The sequence below is a fragment of the Choloepus didactylus genome, chromosome 27, assembly GCF_015220235.1.
Source record: "Choloepus didactylus isolate mChoDid1 chromosome 27, mChoDid1.pri, whole genome shotgun sequence".
In the NCBI taxonomy this organism is placed as follows: domain Eukaryota; kingdom Metazoa; phylum Chordata; class Mammalia; order Pilosa; family Megalonychidae; genus Choloepus; species Choloepus didactylus.
Window position 1 is genome coordinate 13,868,591 of NC_051333.1, and position 21,988 is coordinate 13,890,578.

Consider the following 21,988-nt stretch of genomic DNA (forward strand, 5'->3'; position numbering starts at 1 on the left):
TCATGATTGGCTTTTCCATTTCTGCAAAGAAGGTTGTTGGAATTTTGATTGGGATTGCATTGAATCTGTAAATTGCTTTGGGTAGAATTGACATCTTACCAATATTTAGTTTTCCAATCCATGAACACGGAATGTCATTCCATTTATTTAGGTCTTCTTTGATTTTTTTCAGCAATGTTTTGTTGTTTTCTGTGAACAACTCCTTTACATCCTTGGGTAGATTTATTCCTAGATATTTGATTATTTTAGTTGCTACTGTATATGGAAATTTTTCTTCATTTCTTCTTCAGATTATTCATCACTAGTGTTTAGAAACATTACTAAATTTTGAATGTTGATCTGATACCTCACCATTTTGCTGAATTCATTTATTAGCTCTAGTAGCTTTATAGTGGGTTTTTCGGGATTTTCTGTATATAGGATCATATCATCTATATAAGGGAAAGTTTTACTTTTTCCTTTCCAATTTGAATGTCTTTTTTTTTTTTTTCTTGCCTAATTGCTCTGGCTAGAACTTCCAGTTCAATGTTAAATAACAGTGGTGAAAGCAGACATCTTTGTCTTGTTCCTGATCTTAAAGGGAAAGCTTACAGTCTAATGTAAGTATAATGTTAGCTGTGGCTTTTTCATTTATGCCCTTTATCATTGTGAGACGGTTTTCTTCTATTCCTAGTTTTTTAAGTGTTTTTAACAAGAATTGGTGCTGGATGGTGGCTGGATTTTGTCAAATGCATTTTCTGCATCAGTTGAAAAAGTCATTTTGCCCCGCTCTGTCCTGTTAATGTGGTGTATTACATTAATTGCTTTTCTTATGTTGAATTACCCTTGCCTACCTAGGATAAATTCCACTTGGTCCTGGTGCATAATTCTTTTAATGTGCTGTTGGATTCGGTTTGCTAGTATTTTGTTGAGGATTTTTGCATCTATGTTCATAAGAGGTATTGGTCAGTAATTTTCTTTTCTGGTGGTATCTTTATTTGGCTTTGGTATGAGGGTGATGTTCCCCCCTCCTCAATATTTTGGAAGAGTTTAAGTAGGATTGGTGTTAATTCTTGGAACGTTTGGTAAAATTCCCCTGCAAAGCTTTCTGATCCTGGGCTTTTCTGTGTTCGGAGGCTTTTTATTACTGATTCAGTCTCATACTAGTTATTGGTTTGTTGAGATCTTTGATTTTTTTTGAGTCAGTATAGGTAGTTTGTGTGCCTAGGAATTTGCCCGTTTCATCTTGGTCATCTAATCTGTTTGGTGTACAGTTGTTCACAGTATCCTATTATGGTTCTTTTTGTTTCTGAAGGGTCAGTAGTAATGTCCCTCTTTTCATTTCTGATTCTAGTTATGTGTATCCTCTCTTTCTTTGTCAGTCTATCTAAAGGTGCACTAGAGAACAATGTATTCTGCTGCTGTTGGGTGAAGTGTTCTATACATGTCTGTTAGGTCTAATTGGTTTTGAGTATCATTCAAGTCTTCTGTTTCCTTACTGATCTTCTGTCTGGATGTTCTATCCATTATTGAAAGTGATGTATTGAACTCTCCTATTAATATAGAACCTTCTATTCTCCCTTCAAATCTGTCAATATTTGCTTCATATATTTTGGGGCTCTGCTGTTCAGTACATGTATATTTATAATTGTTATGTATTCTTGTTGAATTGATCCCTTATCAGTATATAATGACCTTCTTTGTCCCTTGTAGTAGTTTTTGACTGAAAGTCTACTTTATCTGATGTTACTGTAGCTATCCCAGCTCTCTTTTGGTTACACTTGTGTAATATGTTTTTTCCATTCTTTCACTTTCATGCCCTTTATCATGTTGAGGAGGGTTCCTTCTTTTCCTAGTTTTTAAAGTGTTTTTATCAAGAATAAGTGCTGGATTTTGTCAAATGCCTTTTCTGCATTAATTGAAAAAATCATGTGGTTTTTTTTTTTCCTTTGTTCAGTTAATGTGGTATATTACATTAACTGCTTATGTCTTTGAATTTAAGGTGAGGCTCTTGTAAACAGCATATAGTTGGGTCATGCCTTTTTATCCATTCTGCCAGTCTCTGCATTTTGACTGGAGAGTTTAATCCATTTACCTTTAAAGTAACTACTGATATTGCAGGACTTTCTTCTTCCATTTTGCTGTTTAGTTTTTTGCAAGTCTTACACTTTTTTTTTTTTGACCCTCAATTCTTCTGTTAGTGACTACTTTCATATTTATTTGATTCTGTGTATTATACCAAATTGACTCCCTTCTTACATCTTTCTGGATATATTTTTCATATATTTTCTTTGTGGTTACCATGGGGTTAAAATTTAGCACCTCTTTTTGTACTTGTTACAAATTATATCTATGTATGATGTATGTCCAAAATGATAGATTTATCATTACTTTTCATATATTTGCATTTTAACACGTGTAAGAAGTAAGAAGTGGAGTTACATACCAAAAAATATAATACAATGGTACTGGCATTTATAATTACTCAAATGGTTACCTTAACAAGAGGTCTTTATTTCTTTGTGCCACTTTTACCTACCATCCAGTGTCCTTTCCCTTCAGTCCGAGAAACTCCCTTTAGCATTGCCTATTGGGCAGCTCTAGTGTTAATGAACTCCCTCAGATTTTCTTTATCTGGGAATATTTACTTTCTTACTCATTTTTGAAAGGCAGTTTCATCAAATATAAAATTCTTGGTTGGTAATTGTTTTCTTTCAGCATTTAAAATATTTTAACAAACTGCCTCCTTCTCTCCATGGTTTCTGAGGAGAAATTGGCACTTAATCTAATTGGGTCTCACTTGTACATAGTACATTGCTTTTCTCTTGCAGCTTTCAGAACTCTTTCCTTGTCTTTTGAATTCAACAGTGTGGCCACCATGTGTCTGAGCTTATTTCTCTTCAAGTTTATCCTGTTTGGTGTTCGATGGGCTTCTTGGATGTGCATATTCACATCTTTTGCCAAGTTTTGGAAGTTTTCAATCATTTTTTTTTGAATATTCCCCTTGCTCCTTTCTCTGTGTCTTCTCCCTCTTGTATTTCCATTATGCATATATTGGTATGCCTCATGGTGTCCCATAGGTCTCTTCGGCTATTTTTGCTTTTTCTGATTCTTTTTATCTTTCCGGTCCCCAGTCTGACTCATTTCAATTGTCTTGTCTTCGAGTTCACTGATTCTTTCTTTTCCCAGCTCCAATCTACTCCTGGATCCCTCCTGGGAATTTTTCATTTCAATTGTTGTGGTCTTCATCTCCAGTAGTTCTGTTTGGTTCCTTTTTAAAATTTCTATCTATTGAGATTCTTGTATTGTTTATTAATTGTTTTCCTGGTATCCTTTAGTTCTTATGCTGTACTTTCCTTCATCTCCTTGAGCATATTGAAAATAATTTTGTTTTCAAAGTCTTTGTCTGGCATGTCCACAATCTGGTCTTCTTTGTTGATGTTTGTGGAATTTTATCCTTTTCCTTTGGATGGGCCATTATTTTCTGTTTTCTTTTTTGTCTTTTTAATCTTTTGCTGCATACTGTACATTTTAATATTTTAAATTGTTAACTCTGGGGTTTAGTTCCTGAGCAGTCTGTTTCTTGAGTTTGTATCCAGCTAGTGATATGACAGAGATTTTCTTGAATGCCAGGATCTAACAAAACCAAATAAACTAATACAAAAAAAACCATCTTTCATAGTCCTTGCAAATTGGCTTTGCATTGGCTGGTGTTCTCCTTCAGTGTTCAGCCCTCCTAGCAAGAAAGTCAGCTCAAGGCAAATGCAAAATGCAAGATCCTGCCTGTCTTTTGAGGGCCTGTGTCTTGTCCTGGACTTGGTCTTGCTGCTAGTGGCCTTAGAGTTTCCCCATTTACAGGAATTTGAATGCTCTCTCTCCTCCCCAGGGAACAGACCTTCACCTCCTGGGTGTTCTACCACAGGACTTAAAGCAGGTATGCCTTTGCCCCAGGTAACCTGACTCAGTTGTTTCTTACAATGTTTTCTCTGTCTCAACCTGCTTTTGCCTGGAGGACAAATTCTGGGGGGAGGGGGGTGAGCTGGAGAGGAGTTTCCCAGGTCAGTCTTTCCCAGCTGGAAGGAGGCTGGGGTCCCACGAAGGGAGCACCAGCCGGCTCCACAGTGCCCTGGGGAGGGGGTGAAGGAGGGACCAACAAGCATGCCAGGAGCTTCCCCTATGGCTCTTTGAAAATGTGTTTTCTAGGAGGTTCTCCTATGGCTCTTTCAAGATGTGTTTTCTAGATTTGGCACTTGCCCAGTAAATGCAACCCTTTAACTATTTTCTGTAGTTTAGAGGAAGGGTCTTTAAGCCTCCTCTGCCACTTATGGCAGGGCAAGTTGGAACAATGGTGACCTTCAGAGCCGGGAACACCAGTGACCTGAAGTAGCTAATCAAAAGCTGTGACCAGTCAACGGACAGCATACCTCCAGATCCTGGGGAACTGGCACCAGCAAGCTGCACCCAGGGCTTGATTTGAGTAGCTTCACTGCTGCCTGCCACAAGTCTGGGGGATAGGTAACAGTAGCCACTGCCTGGAAAATGAAATTCACTGGTATTTTCCATCTGTTCCTCCTGCTCTTCCCTTGATGCTGCACAGGGTTCCACTGGAATCCAGAGTTTCAGAATAGTTGATTCAGATATTTCCTGCTGGTTTAATAGTTATGCTGTTGGAGGGACTGATTCCTAGAGCTTCCTACTCTACCATTTTCCCACAGTCCTCCTATTGAAAGTTTTTGAGGAGACAAATGACATTAATATTATGAACTTGATTTGGTCACTTATTCTTTTAACCTCTCTGGGTCTTAGATCCCTCATTTGTAGAGTAAGGAGTTTCTCTAGCTAAAGAGTCTATGATTCTGAGATACAGGAAGATTATTTTGGCAATAAAGTACAGAATTGCTTGGAAGGGGAGAAACTGGAGGAAGAGGTATTGTTTAGGAAACCAGTGCAATATCAGGCATGAAGCATCTTATTACCTCTTGTAAGTGACTCTGTGTAGGTGGGGAAGATCTTTATCATATGTTTTATGTGCTTTGACATTATAACTCTGTAACAATTTGAATTTGGCAAGATTACCTCCCCCAGGAAACACCCGCCCTTGGGCATCCAGAGAAGTGGATTGGTAAATTGTCTGGGAAGGGAGTAATTATTTGATGGGCTTCAGGTTTGTATAATTCTTGTTCTGCAATAAAATGAGAAGGGCAAAAATAAAATAAAAATTATTGTCTTTAGATGTTGGGTAGTTTTCCAATTTACAAAATAGTTTCACAGCCATTATCTCATTTGCTTCTCTCTGGAGTCCCCTGATGAAGGTGGTAGCTCCACTTTATGGGTGAGGAGAGGTGGTGTTCTGGTTTGGTAATGCTGCCAGAATGCAAAACACCAGAAATGGATTGGCTTTTATAAAAGGGGGTTTATTTGGTTACAGAGTTACAGTCTTAAGGCCATAAAGTGTTCGAGGTAAGGAATCAACAATAGGAGAAAGACCATTGGTATCCAGAAAACCTCTGTTAGCTAGAAAGGCACGTGGCTGTCATCTGTTCTGGGGTTCTGGTTTCAAATCGGCTTTCTCCCACAATGTTTCTCTCTAGGCGTTTGCTTGCTCCTGGATTGCATTCTCTGTAAGCTGCAGCTCCTCCAAAATGTCACTCTAAGTTGCCCTGAGGCCTTCTGTGTGTGAACTCCTTTATACAACTGCAGTGATCCAATTAGCACCCACCTTGAATGGGCAGGGTAACACCTCCATGGAAATTATCCAATCAAATATTTCACTGACAGTTGATTGAGTCACATCTCCGTGGAAACACTCAATCAAAGAATTCCAGTCTAATCAACACTAATACATCTGCCCCCACAAGATTGCATCAAAGAACAAGGTGTTTTGGGGGACATAATACATCCAAACCAGCACAGGTGGTTATTTCTCAGAGTCTCAAATCAAGTCCTCTTCATTCTAAGTTCAGTTGACTTTCCCTTATTTCATGTTCCTCAGACAGAAAATAGGAGCTCACATCTTCCATTAATTAATTAATTCAGTACATACTTATTAGGTGCTCAGTATGCATGAGGTATTCTGCTAACTGGAGGTCTGTAAGACCTTAATATATTAAGAAGAATATATTTTTTTCTGATTATGAAAGCAATACATGTTTATTATAGAAATTTTGAAATATAGAGGAAAATTTAAGGAAGAAAATAAAGATTCTCCTAAACCTACCACCCAGAGACATAGATTTGTTTAAGCCTTTTTTCTTTGCCCATTCTTCTCCTTACTGAGATCATACTATGCATATGGCTTTGTATACTGAATGTTTTCACTTATGAGTATTTTCCCATATTATTACAATTTTAACAAAACATTTTTTTAAGACAGAAAAAGTGAGTCTCAGGCAACAGAAGAATTTTTAGGGTCTCAAAATTAGAATGACCTCTAGATAGGACAGCCTAAAGTTCAGGAGAGGAAGATAGAGGGCAGGAAGAGAAGGACCTGCTGAGCTTACGAGCTCACACACAGTGTCTTACCTGGGGGTTTAGCAAGAGGGAGTAAAACAGAAATCAGGCTATACCTGTTGCAAGCAGATTAGGGGCCTGAGGAGCCAGATCTGTTGTCCAAGGAAGTTTAGACCCAGGCATATGGTTTCGAGTGAAAATTCTCTGGTTAGGCTTCAGTTATTGTCAGCTGAGCATTTCTTTTTTTCATTCTTTTATACTTTTTCTTGCTCTTGTTGTTGGTTCCTACTGAAAATTACAGTCAGTCTTGGCTGAACTAAGTGGAAAAGATTTGTTCTTATCTAGGGCAGTATATCTAGTGTGATTGGAAGAACACTGCCAGAAACCAGCTGGTGGTGACCAGGGCCATCCCATAGCCATTTCTATATCTTTTTAATAGCACTTATTGCATTGCCATTGTGCCTTATCCTTTAACTATCTGAGTACTTATCTCATTTCCCACACTCCTCTGAAAGCAACTTAAGGGTAGAAACTGTGTCTGTTTCTGATCTTCTTAGTATTTGGTGAGATACTGTTTACATCACTGGCACCCAATAAATATTTATTAAATTGAAGACTCTGCCATGTGTCTTGCAAAGGATTCCAGTAAAAGTTTGATATTATTCATTCATTCATTCAAACCCCCAATCAGCATTTAGTTTCCTGAATGCCTACTAGATGCTAAGCTTTATATTAGGCTCCACCAGCTGTACTAATGGGACTAGAAACATGGTGGCCCCTAAGGAGCTAATAGTCTTGTGAGGGAGATAGTCAAATAAACAGACAATTTCAGAGCAGAATGACAAGGGTTGTTGTTACTGGACCAAGGCAGGGGATTCTTTTGCCCGATGCATTCAAATGTTCAATTCCTGAGACACTGGGGTTTCAAAGAGAGAAAGAATTTTATTGATAGGTGCGAAGCAGGAGAACAGATGGCCTATCAGTCCAAAATCTGTCTCCCCGAACTGTAGTAATTCTGATAGTTTTAAAGCATCAAAAGATGGGCGGGTTTTAGGATAATGAGTACAGTGGCCCCAGATTATGTAATTAGAGGTGATCTGATTATTGAGCATGCACAGAATGATTACATGCTTAGTCACAGAACATATGTAAGAAAATAGCAGACTTAATATTATGATGGGCATGATTTTTAGTATTATAATGAGGTATAGGTGACTTGTAGGTTAAAATATAAGCTGTGCATGTCAGGTGGGCCTAGTTTGGTTAGATCCAGCTTTGGTTTTCAAGATAACTTTGGACTTGGGGTGGGCTAGCTCAGGGCTGTCCCAAGACCCTTCATTAATAAACATTAGGGGCTGTCTTTGGTGGTCATAAGACTTTGAAGTTGAAAAACTGGATAAATGGGTACAAGTGAAGGTTAGTCACAAGGTTTTTACAATCACAAGGCACAAGATAAAGGCTACACAATCATTATCAGAGATCAAGGCAGCTGGATTACAATTCACGTTTCAGGTATTTCCCTTTGTCTACTCTAATATACCAGAAAGTAAAAAGTAATGTCTATATAATGATTCAGTGATCATCATCAGTCCTTAAGTCCTAACTTCGCAGTTACTTTGTGCTTGAGCACAGAGGAGTGATTCCTGACTCACCTTGGGGGAAGGGGGAAGGTGCTGAGACCAGAGAGAGAAGGCTGCTTTTTTGCAAGAGCTAAATTCTAAAGGAAAGGAGACATTAAGAGAAGGACCTTCTGGGTAGAAGGAACAATATATGCCAAGTCAGTGATGTAAGGGAGCCCCTGTGTTCAGGGAACTGCAAGTTGTGAGTATGTTGGAACACAGTACAAAGGGTCAGTGGCTAGAAATAAGCACAGGCTAGGTTATGAAGGGCGTAGCGTGGTGTATAATGAAATTTGGACTTTACTCTGAAGGTGATGAGGAATTGTATCTATCAAGCACCTATTATGCATCATGCACTGTGATAAGTCCTGGGAATATAAAAATGACTATCTAGATTTTAGGCAGTGACATGATCAGATGTTTATTTTAGACAGATCACTTTATCAAAATAGAGAACAAGTTAAATCAATGAGTTGGGGGAGGAGGCGATAAAAAAAGGTCCAGTTAGTGAAGGAAACCCCAGGAGCAGGACAGGTTGAGTTAGCTGTGATTGGTGCTTCCTTCACTGGGATTCTCCTTTCCATTTTAAGGACCTCATCTCTAGTACCTGCCATAGCACCTAGCAAACAAAAGGCAATTAAGAAATGTTTGTTAAATATCTCATTCCTCTCTGTATCTTCCAAGCCTAATGAGATGCCTGACACATGGCGGTGCTCAGTCTGTGGTTTGTTCTAGCAATGATTTATTGATTGAGCACAGATTTGAAACTAAGTTGTGCACCCTTTTTTCTGTAGAGTCATAAATAAACCAGGCGAAATTGCCTCCCAGCTTGACCTGGATGATATATTTTGTATGGCCCTTCTCAAGATGTTTCCATAGACATTCTCCATCTTGTGAAGTCTGTTTTCCAAAGTAGACGATGAGTTCCTTTAGCATAGGAAACATATTTTACTCATTTTTGTATTCCCAGGACTTATCATGGTGCATGATACATAGTAGGTGCTTGACAGGTAATTGTTTTGTGAATGAAATTTGTTGTTTTGGACTTTCATGAAATTTGTTGTAAATATTAGGTGCTTAGGTGATCCCTTGGAAACCTTATTTTAAATCTACAGCATAATGGATACTGGGCATATCTAAGGGCCTAGAAGGGGAGGAACTCTAGGAAAATGGAGAAGTTAGTAGAAAAGGAAGTAAATTACTTCTCAGAAATATTTAACAGTTGAATTGAAACAGTTTCAGAAAGATTCTGGGCCAAAGGTTGTTGGTTCTTAGATTTCCCATTGAGAAGATTTGGGAAGCTCTGGTTTCTTTTTGCCACCCTACTGTTGCACAAATGGCTATCATTCCTCCTCATATACCTTAAACTGCCGAAAATCGAGATGACTCGCCACATTTTCCTGATTCTATGCCTTTTTATGTTTCTTTTCTTCATTAGGAATGCCTTCCTCCATCATCAAACTCAAGAGTTGTCATCAAACTCTTACTCATTCTTCAATTCCCAGCCCAAATAGTACACTCTTTCTATGAAACTCTGTGGAAGAAATAACCTTTTCCCACTTTGAAAATCTCAAGTTTTAGATCCCCTGATGGCATTTAATGCTATCTACATAAAATTATATATGACTTATGGTTCTTAATTTAACTCTGGGTATTACAGTGTCTAACTTAAGGCCTGTAAATGTTGAAGGAACAATGTGGCTGCACTATACCACTGACTTAGGTTCTAGATTTTAGAAATACTCCAGTGAAAGGAAGACAGTTTCCTTGACCTTTCCTGGCACAGGATCAACATGGGGCACACTTTAAAAATGGTGCTTAACAATACAAAGGAGAAAAAAATGATGCTTACTTACCTATGATACCTTTTCGTCTCCTGAGCCCTTTTCATATGAACTCTTCTCTCTGTTTTCAAGATTATAGGCATGTAGTACTTTCATGCTACCCTTACTTAGCCTTCCGCTATAGTAACTGACCCAGGCCTGCCCTGCTCCTCACTTAAGGCCCGTATTTTTCTTGTTTTTGCGTCCTCTCTCCCACCCCTCCCCACCAAAGCACCCAACTCAAAGTGATTGATTGGAGCTAGGGGATGGGGAGTGGGGGAAGCAGTCTGATTTTGCAAATGATTCTAATCTGATGCATGAGTAGTTGTAAGCTCCCTAACCTTCCCAGAATCATTTGCTAAATGATTTGGATGAAATAGCTGTTTAATAAAGTGGGTGAAAAAATTTAGGCAGAGTGGGGAAGATATCTTGGAGTAATTGCCCAATGGGCAGGCAGGGTAGCCTTGGCTCAGCACTCCAGTGTACGTTCTTCCCTCTTCCATTTCTGAAACACAGCTCCTCTAAAACCCCATAAAACATCAACAGCAACAAGCAGCCCTACAGAACTGATACCTGAAACTGATACTGCTGCTACAAGAAGAGAGAAAGGGGCAATCATATTTATGTCTCTACTGGATTTTTCTAAGTTAGCAACTACCTATAATTCTGAAACACCTATTTTAGACTGCTTTAAAGATGACAAGAATATCAGTAGTTTCATATTACGTGTGGTCGTTAAGTGGAGAAAAGACCCGGTAGGAGAGCAGATCTTCATGGAGGTATTAGAGGCACCCTGTTGAAAAGATGTTGGTAAGTCAAGTCTGCAGTGAAGCTGGTCTGACTTTAAAACACTTAGCATTCTAACATTTTAAGATAGAGCTTCCCTTCCAGATTTCCTGTGAAGAAGGAGAGGAGAATTTAGGGTAAAGACCGTAATTATAATATAAAGCTACAAACTGTCTAAATCTATTTCTGTATTTTAATATTTAAATATATTTAAGTGCTTCTCTTTTCATATTAAATAATCCCTTTTCTCAATCCTACTTCTCTTGCTTGCCTCCACCCTATCTTTCTCGTCCTTTTTATAGCCAGACTTCTTAGAAGAGTTGTTTTATAGTCACTACCTACATTTAATTATCTCCCATCCACTCCTTAGCATTCTGGAGTTGATCCCCACTCCCACATCAGAATAACCGACACTGCTCTCACCAGGGTGAGCAATGGTGAAGTTGTCACCCTTGTTCTTCATTCTTGAACTGCTGCTGTGGCCCTTGCTGTGTTGCTCTGTTGGCTTTTCTCCCCCCTCTGTGGCCATTCCTTTTCGGTTTTTTTTTCTCCATTCCTTGCATCTGCCCATTCCATAAATGTCAGAAGCCTTTAGGGTTCTGTGCCCTCTTTTCTTTCTACTCTTTAAACTCACCAGGCCTTCTGTGACTTCAGTTATAATTGATATGTGATGGATGGCCTATATCTCTTGAATTGTATATCTCAACTGTCTATTGGACATCTGCTTTGGAATATGTAACATGTCCAAAATGGAACTTACCCCCAAATCTGATTCTTTTTCAATATATTTTATGTCAGTGGATGGTACCCTGTCAGTGGATGGTACCCTGTTGCCCTCTCCAGAAACCTGGCCACCATCTTTGACTCCTCCCTGCACCACTCCCTCATCTAGTTAATCACTTAGTCTTGACAGTGCTGCCTCCTAAAATCTCTGAAACCTGTCCACTTCTTTTTCCAACCCCACTCGTACCACTAATTCAGACCACCATGATTTCCTTCTCTAGATTACTGCACTGGTGGTCTCTCTACACCCTTCCTTGCTCCAGTCTAATTCCATGCTCCCTCTAATTCATTGCCACAATGCAGCTAGAGTGGTCTTATAGGATAAAATTCTGATTACATCTTTTTCCATTATTAAAGCCTTTTAATGGTTCTCCATTGCCCTCAGGATGCACTTTGATTTCTTCAGCATGGCTACCAAGTTTTTTTGTCACGTTACAAGGTTAAAATGTTTCAGTCTTTTCTCCAGTCCCATCTGTGCCAGTTCTGCCCCCACACCCATACCCATTTTAGTACATTACATTCCGGCCACATCAAACTACTTTATTTCCTTGAAGTCACCTCTTCTCTATTGCATCTGGGTCCTTGTACTTGTTCTGTCTACCCAGAATGCTCCTTTCATGCCTCTTTATTTTCCTAATGGTTTAGACATCACTTCTTCTGTGATCCTACACTAATATCCCATCCCAAACTACACTTCTGCAGTATCTATCCAGTGTTTACCCATTTATAACACTTACAATGCTCTATTTTATTATTATTTTTTTAAACTTATTTTTAATTGTGGTAAATATAATAATATCGAAATCATTTTAACAGTTTTTAAGTGGACAGTTCTGTGACATTAAGTACCGTGACCATATTGTGTAACTTTCCCACTATCTGTTTCCAGAATATTTTTATCATTGCAAACCAAAACTCATGATCATTACGTAATAACTGCCCATTTCCCCCCTTTTCCCACCCCTGGTAATCATTATTCTGATTTCTGTCTCTATGAATTTGCTTATTCCATATAAGAGGAATCATACAGTATTTCTCATTTTGTGTCTGGCTTATTTCAGTCAACATGATGTCATCCATGTTGTGGCGTGTACCAGCACTTCATTTCTTTTTAAGGCTGAGTAGTATTTCATTTTATGTATATACCACATTTTGTTTAGCCATTCATCTGTTGATGGACACTTGGGTTGCTTCTACTGTTTGGCTATTGTGAATAATACTGCAATGAATGCTGGTGTACAAATAACTGCCTGAGTCCCTGCTTTCAATTCTTTTGGGTATATGCTCAAGAGTGGAATTGCCAGGTGTCTTAGTTTCCCAGCTGCTAAAACAAATACCATACAGTGAGGTGGAGTAACAACAGGAATTTATTGGCTCACTGTTTTTTTGTTTTTTCCTGGTGTGTGTGTGTGTATGTGTTTATGTCTGTGTGTGTGTGTGTGTGTGTGTGTGTAGTTTGGACAGATCTCCAAGATCTCTTTCAGTGCATACTTCTGTGATTTGGATTAAGAGCTTACAAACTATATTGGTTGGCTTGTGGCAGCCCTTTGATGCCTCATTTAAAAGTCAGTTTTTGGTGCTTCAGACTTTTGCAGAAGACAACATATTTATTTTCTTTAAAAGTCATGTACATCTTCTTGATTAAAAGGGGGATGTGAAAGGAAATGAAGTAAGCTTCAGTGGCAGAGAGATTCCAAAAGGAGCCGAGAGGTCACTCTGGTGGGCACTCTTATGCACAATATAAACAACCCTTTTTAGGTTCTAATGAATTGGAATAGCTAGCAGTAAATACCTGAAACTATCAAACTACATCCCAGAACCCTTGAATCTTGAAGACAATTGTATAAAAAGGTAGCTTATGAGGGGTGACAATGTGATTGGGAAAGCCACATGGACCACACTCCCTTTTGTCCAGTGTACGGATGGATGAGTAGAAAAATAGAGGCAAAAAAAAAAAAAAGGCATCCAGTGTTCTTTTTTACTTTAATTGTTCTTTTTCACTTTAATTTTTATTCTTATTATTTTTGTGTGTGGTAATAAAAATGTCCAAAAATTAATTGTGGTGATGAAGGCACAACTATATAATGGTACTGTGAACAACTGAATGTACGCTTTGTATTACTGCATGGTATGTGAATATATCTCAATAAAATTGAATTTAAAAAGTCAGATCTCAGGTACTGAACCCGTATTTCAATAAATAAAGGAAAGGATAGGTAAAAATGAAAAAACAAAAACAAAAGGCATGTACACTATACAGAAGTCATTGAAATTCTTGGAGTTTTCATTAAAAATGATAGCTAGTCTATTATGTGGTCATTAAGAAGAATGTGAGATTTTAGGTAATTTGGAAAACTGCTTATCATACAGTGTTGATAACAGAACACAAGTCTGTACAGTATGGTTATAACTATAAAGAAAACCCTCTGCACAGGGCAAAAAGAAGGTTATGAGCTAAAATACAAAAAGATGGTATGACTATGTTTTAAAATTTCTTTAATGTGTTTATATTCACTTCTATAGAAAAATTATAGTAAAATTGAATAAAAGAAATTCAGATTTTGAATTTAATTTTCAATTAAAATTGAAAATTTTAGAGTAAAACTTTTGCAAATGGGGACTTTGAAGCACAATTTGACAAAGTAATGGTTTAAGGAAAGGAACCTAGTAGTTTTTGTGTATTTTTTTCTCTTTCTCTCCCCGAGTTCACCTATTTTATTGACTGCTGTTGGGGCATGGTTTTAGAGAGTTGCTTCCTTGGCCTGATCGGAGGCACCCACAGGCCAGTTCTCATCCCAAGAGCACGTAAGGGCAAGGACTGAAGGTGGGGGCTTAGCAGCTGCTCAGTTGTGGACATCAGACTAGTCTGAGCAAAGGCCAGGAGAGGGCAGAGTTCACAGTGCTGCAAAACTCAGCTTGTTTCTTCAGAACTCATTAAGGATAATCTTTTACTTTTGGTATTTTTACTTCCTCTATGAATCTTTGGCCCTCACAGTGACCTCCTGGTTTTCTGACCTTGGAGTCACACACCTTTATCTACCTGGAAACTACTGTTTGAGCTTTACAGAATCCACGATGGCACATGGGCAGTGTTAGCAGTTGGGAGAGGGAGGGGTCTTTCTCTGGTGAAATGGAATCCTGGTGGGCCTTCCGATTTTTTGTTTTTAATATTTAATAGCCATTTTAATTTCTTCCATGAACTATCTGTTCACATCTTATGCCCATTTTGCTTTTGGTCTTTTTTCCCCTCTATTAAAAAATATTTTCAATAGATTTTATTTTTTAGCTCATTTTAGGTTTACAGAAAAATTGTGCAGGAAGTATACCCCTCCTCCTCCCTACTCCCATAGTTTATCCTGTTATTAACATCTTACCTTATTGTAGTACAAACTCATGAATCAATATCAATACATTATTATTAACTGAAGTGCATGGTTTACATTAGGGTTCATTCTTTGTGTTGTACAGGTCTATGGATTTTGACAAATGCTTACTTTCATGTATCCAAAATTATAGTGTCATACACAATGATTTTGCTGCCCTTAATATTCCCAGTGCTCTACCTAGTCAACCCTCTGGCAACCACTGATCTTTTAACTGTCTGTATAGTTTTGCCTTAGGGGCATACAGTTGGAATCATACATGCAGGCATACCTCATTTTGTGGTGCTTCGTTTTATTGTACTTTACAGCTACTGTGTTTTTTACAGATTGAAGGTTTGTAGCAACCCTGCATCGAGCAAGTCTATTGGTGCTGTTTTTTTTCAAACTTTAAAAAATTTTATTATAGTAACATGTATTTTACACAAAATTTGCCATTTTAGTCATTTTTAAAGTGTACAATGCAGTGGCATTAATTACATTTACAATGTTGTGCAACCATCACCACTATCTATTTCTAGAACTTTTTCATCACCCCAAACAGAAACTGTACCCATGAAGCAAAAACTCCCTATTCCCCCCTCTCCCCAATCCTGGTAACCTCTAATCTACTTTCTGACTCTATGAATTTGCCTGTTCAGGTTATTAACATTTTTAAAGACTATTTCCCTCACAGAACTCATATATCTGTAACCATTAGATTTATTTGTATATTTATTAAGCAATAAGAAACAAATAATAAGAGATGGAGGGAGGGCCTTAAATGGTTTTCTTTAGGAATAATACTTTTTAAAAATCAAATAACTGTTACCACTTTAATTGCCTGAGACTGAAGCTGCACCTGGAGAGAAATACAATTTTCATGACGTGCAAAATTGATTAAGTAGTCAGCTCCTTTTTCCCCCTTCCCCTGAACATACTTATAAACTTCAGTGGGGGCAAATTCCATCTAATACCCTCAAAACCATTTCTCATTTCATAATTAACCAAAATCATGCACACAACTGCAAGAGGAAATAAACAGAAATCTTTAAGCATAAAGAAACCATAATGGATTGTTAATCTTATAAGTCAATCCAGCATTATAGCTAATTTGATGTTTTAAACATTTTATGGAAAACAGCTGTCAAGCATTCTTTGGAAAAGCCCACGAGGCTTTAAGAACTTGATCATAAACCTGAAGGCGTAAAACCTTGACAGGCAGAGTACCTATCAGACTCCACTTGAACTGTGCATATTTCTTCACTTGGAGAAAAGCAGTACCACAAATTATCTTCACTTCCTGCCACTCTGCACCCATATCACAATATCTTGCAGAAGGTTGTTTCTGTTTTCTTTGGTAACATTTATCGGATGTTGACCAGAAATGGACAGTGTGCTGGGAATGACTCAGATAACGACCTTGACCTCGGGGAGCATTAAACACTTTCACATCATTTCTGTTTCTTATTTCTTCCACTAGTACCAGTGGTTTTGCTTTAGGGATTGGTACTGTGCCAAGGGTTATGATTCCAGGGGTGCACAGTGTCTGATGAACAGCTTGGATGAAAGTCTGGCTGAAGAGCTCCGTTTTCCCAAACTCATTGATGATACACACTCTCTGCCCTGGCCACTGCTGGACTCTGCATTCCTTAAGGCAGGAAGTGCCAACTGCTCAAAGGAAGTCAGGTCAACCACATACTGCTCAACTCAGTGTTCACGTTTTCCAGGAGGAGGCGCTAGCCCAACTCTAGATAAAGGACCCCGAGTGCCAAAGTGACGACATCGAATCCTATTCTCCCTCCTTGTCGGATTTCTTCTGTATAAAATCCATGAACAGGCACACCAGAGGACTTTAAAACCTCACTGGCTTTCTGGATCAATGTTGTTTTTCTAATACGTTGGCCTCCTGGAGGCAGAGATCCTGGTGGAAGAATTGGCCCCACAGTGCCAACCCAGTCCCCACACGTGGTAGCCCTGTTAGGAATGTGTGTCAGGCCTATTGGCACAGTTTTTACAACAGCATGTGATCATTCATGTCTATGTCACATTTTGGTAATTCTCGCAATATTTCAAACTTTCTCATTATTATTATATCTGTTATGGGAATCTGCGGTCAGTGATCTTTGATGTTACTATTGTAACTGTTATGGGATGCCATAGGCTATGCCCGCCTAGGATGGCGAGCTTAATCGATAAATGTGTGTTCTGACTGCTCCACCGACTGTCCATTCTCCTGTTTCTCTCCCTCTCCTTGGGCCTCCCTATTCCCTGAGACACAACAATATTGAAATTAGGCCAATTAATAACCCTTTAAGTGTTCAAGTTAAAAGAAGAGTCACATGTCTTTCACTTTAAATCAAAAGCTAGAAATGATTAAGCTTAGTGAGGAAGGCATTTTAAAAGGCAAGGTAGGTCAAAAGCTAGTCCTCTTGCACCAAACTGTCAAGTTGTGAATGCAAAGGAAAAGTTCTTAAAAGAAATTAAAAGTGCTACTCCAGTGAACACACAAATGATAAGAAAGCTGATATGGAGAAAGTTTTAGTGGTCTGGATAGAAGATCAAACCACCTACAACATTCCCTTAAACCAAAGCCTAATCCAAGCAAGACTAATTCTCTTCAGTTCTATGAAGGCTGAGAGAGGTGGGGAAGCTGTAGAAGAAAAGTTTGAAACTAGCAGAGGTTGGTTCATGAGGTTTAAGGAAAGAAGCCATCTCATAACATAAAACTGCAAGGTGAAGCAGCAAGTGCTGATTTAGAAGTTGCAGCAAATTATCCAGAATATCTAGCTGAGATAATTGATAAAGGTGGCTACACTAAACAACATATTTTCAGTGTAGTCAAAACAGCCTTGTATTAGAAGACGATGCCATCTAGGACTTTCATAGTAGAAAGGAAAAGTGAATGTCTGGCTTCAAAGACAGGCTGACTCTCTTGTTAGGGGCTAATGCAGCTGGTGACTTTAAGTTGAAGCCAATGCTCATTTACCATTCAAAAAATCCCAGGGCCCTTAATAATTATGCTAAATCTACTCTGCCTGTGCTCTATAAAATGGAACAACAAAGTCTGTATGAGAGCACATCTGTTTACAACATGGTTTGCTGGATATTTTAAGCCCACTGTTGAGACCTACTGCTCATAAAAAGATTCTTTTCAAAATATTACTGCTCATTGATGGTGCACCTGGTCACCCGAGAGCTCTGATGGAGATATACAATGAATTAATGTTTTCATGCCTGCTAATATAACATCCATTCTGCAACCCATGGATCAAGGAGTCATTTTGACTTTCAAGTCTTATTATTTAAGAAATACATTTTGTAAAGCTATAGCTGCCATCCTCTGATGGATATGAGCAAAGTAAATTAAAAAACCTTCTGGAAAGGATTCACCATTTAAAATGCCATTAAGAACATTTGTGATTCAAGGGAGGAGATCAAAATATCAACATTCACAAGAGTTTGGAAGAAGTTGATTCCAACTCTCCTGGATGACTTTGAGGGGTTCAAGACTTCAGTGGAGGAAGTAATTGTAGATATGGTAGAAGGAGCATGAGAACTGGAATTAGAAGTGGAGCCTGAAGATGTAACTGAATTGTTGCATTTCCATGATGCAACTTTGATGGTTGAGGAGTTGATTCTTATGGATGAGCAAAGAAAGTAGATTCTTGAGATGGAATCCACTCCTTGTGAAGATGCTGTGAACATTGTTGAAAGGACAGCAAAGGATTTATAATATTACAAAAACTTAGTTAATAAAGTAGTGACAGAGTTTGAGAGGATTTATTCCAATTTTGAAAGAATTCTACTGTGGGTAAAATGCTGTCAAACAGCATTGCATGCCAAGAGAAATCTTTCATGAAAGGAAGAGTCAATCAGTGAAGCAATCTTCATTGTTGCTTCATTTTAAGAAATTGCCATAGCTACATCAGCCTTCAGCAACTACCATCCTGATCAGTCATCAGCCATCAACATCAAGGGCAAAACCCTCCACCAGCAAAAAGATTACAACTCACTGAAGGCTCAGATGATGGTCAGCACTTTTTAGCAATAAAGTATTTTTAAATTAAGGTATCTACATTTTTAGACATAATGCTATTGCACACTTAACAGACTAGAGTACAGTGTAAACATAACTTTTATATGCACTGGTAAGCCAAAAAATTTGTCTGACTTGTTTACAGAGATATTCACTTTATTGTTGTGGTCTGGAACTGAATCCACAGTATCTTTGAGTTAAGTCTATATGTACCTTTTTCAGACTGACTTCTTTCATTTAGCAATAAACATTTAAAGCTTCCTCCATTTCTTTTGTTTTTTCCTCTCCATTTTTTTTTTTTTGTTGTTGTTAGAGAAGTTGTGTGTTTACAGACAATCATGTATAACATACAGGATTCCCATAAATCACCCTATAATGAACACCTTGCATTGCTGTGGTACATTTGTTAAAATTGATGAAAGCATATTTTAATAGTTGTACTATTAACTATAGTCCATGGTTTAACTTTGTGTTCACTGTGCAGTTCTATGGATTAAAATTTTTTTTTATATTAGTAAGACATATACAATCTTAAATTTCTCCTTTTTCTACATTCAAATGTATAATTCAGTGCTGTTGATCACATTCACAGTGTTGTGCCACCATCAACACCATCCATTACCAAAACTTTTCCATCATCCCAAATAGGAACTCTGTACATTTTAAGCTTTAATTCCCTATTCCCTACCTGCCACCCAGCCCCTGGTAACCTGTATTCTAGATTCTGACTCTGAGTTTGCTTATTCTCATTATTTCATATCAGTGAGATCATACAATATTTGTTCTTTCATGTCTGGCTTCTTCACTCAACTTGATGTCTTCAAGGCTCACAGTTTTGAGGCTAGGAGAAGTCCAAAATCGAGCAAGACAATGCTTTCTCCCTGAAGACTGGCGTTCTGGGGCTAGCTGCCGGCAATTCTTGGGTCCTTGGCTTTTCTGTCACAAGGCAATGCACGTGGTGGCATCTTCCTTCTTTCCCTTCCAGGTTTCGTTGACTTCTAGGTTCTACTCATCCCTAGTGGTTTCCTTCCTGTGGCCTTCTCTATAAAATCTGTGGTAAGAGGATTAAGACCTATCCTGATTCAGTTGGCCACACCTGAAGTAAAAATAACATCTTCAAAAGGTCCTATTTACAGTGGGTTCACACCCACAGGAATGGATTAAGATTAAGAAAATGTTTTTCTGAGGTACCTAATTCAACCCACTATACCAATTTATATGGTAATTCTATGTTTAACTTCCTGATGAGCCACCAAACTGTTTGCCACAGCAATTGCTCCAATTTACATTCCCACCAATGATGTACTAAGGTTCCTATTTCTCCACATCCTCACTGACATTTCTTATTTTCTGGGTGTTTTTTTTTCCCTGATAATGCCAATCTAGTGGGTGTGAAGTGGTATCTCGTAGTTTTAGTTTGTGTTTCTCTAATGGCTAATGATGTTGAGCATCTTTTCATGTGCTAATTGGCCATTTGTATATCTTCTTTGGAGAAAGATACACAAATGGCCCATTTTGTTGAATGCCTTTTCACTTTCTCCCATTTTGTAGATTGCCTTTTCACTCTGGATAATGTCTGATGCACAAAAGTTTCTGATTTTGATGAAGTACATTTTATCTTTTGTTGCTTGTGCTTTTGGTGTAAAAGTCTAAAAGTCCTTTGCCTACTAGTGTTTTAATATTGTCGCTCTGAAGTAAGTTTTGAAATCAGGAAATGTGAGTCCTCCAACTTTGTTCTTCTTTTTCAAAATTGTTCTGGCTATTCAGGCCCCTTGCAAGTCCATACGATTTGAGGATCAGCTTTTACCCTTTGAGCATTGCCTTTGCTGCATACCATAAATTTTACTATGTTTGTTTCTATTTTCATTTGTCTCTAAGTACTTCCTAATTTCCCTTATGATTACTTCTTTGGCCCACTCGTTCAATGGTGTGTTATTTAATTTCCACATGTTTGTAAATTTTCCTTCTGGTTTTATTGTTTTCTGGCTTTATTCCATTGTGGTCCTAGAAGATACTTTGTATGATTTCAATATTTTTACATCTATTAAGATTTGATTTGTGGCTAAAAATATGGTCTCTCCTGGAAAATGATGCATGTGCTCTTGAGAAGAATGTGTATTCTGCTATTGTTATGTGTATTCTGCTGTATCTGTCCACTAGGTCTAATTGGTAAAAGTGTCATTCAGGTCCTCTGTTTCCTTATTAATCTTATGTTTAGATGGTCTATCAATTATTGAAAGTGGTATACTGAAGCCTCCAACTATTATTGTAGAAATTTATATTTCTCCTTTCAATTCTGTCAATTTTTTGCTTTCATATACTTTTGGGCCTCTGTTGTTAGGTGTATATATGTTTATAGTTATATCTTCTTGCTGGATTAAATCTTTTTTCAATATATAATATTCTTCCTTGTCTCATAAACTTTTTTGACATAGATTCTATACTGTCTGACAATAATAATATAGCCACTCTGTCTCTCATCGGATTACTGTTTGCATGGAATACCTTTTTCCACCTTTTTACTTTCAACTTCTTTGTGTCTTTGTACCTAAGGTGGGTCTCTTGTAGACAGCATAGAGATGGATCATGCTTTTTCATCCAATCTGCCAATCTCTGCCTTTTAATATGGGAGTTTAATCTACTGACATTTAAGGTAATAACTGAGAAGGACAGATTTACTTCTGACATTTAGCTATTTGTTTTCTGTATGTATTGTATGTTGTTCTTCAATTACTCCATTACCTCCTTTTTTTGATATTTATTTGCTTTTTTGTAGTGTACCATTTTAAGTCCCTGCTTCTTTCCTTTTCTTTATATTTTAAAATAATTTCTTAGTGGTGACCTTTGTAATTACAATAACAACCTAGGATGATCAGTACCCATCTAGTTTCAGTAGTGTACAAACCTCCTATATATTTCCATTCCTCCCCCTTTATTTTGTTGTTGACTCAGATTTCTTCTTTATACATTGTATGCCCATTAGCAGAGATTTTAATACTGTTTTACAAATTTGGCTTAAGTTATATAGAGTGGGGAAAAACAGTTACAATCCAAAAGTACAATAATATAGTATTTTGTATTTACCTATTGTTTTGGATGTCATGTGAAGGTTCTTTGGGTGACGAGGCTAAAACACATATAGCCAGCCAG

General features: G+C 37.9%; 1 pseudogene; it reads right to left on the reverse strand.

Moving 5' to 3' along the window:
• Nucleotides 1-15,404: 15,404 nt before the first annotated feature.
• LOC119521164 lies at nt 15,405-16,817 on the reverse strand (annotated as a pseudogene).
• Nucleotides 16,818-21,988: the final 5,171 nt, after the last annotated feature.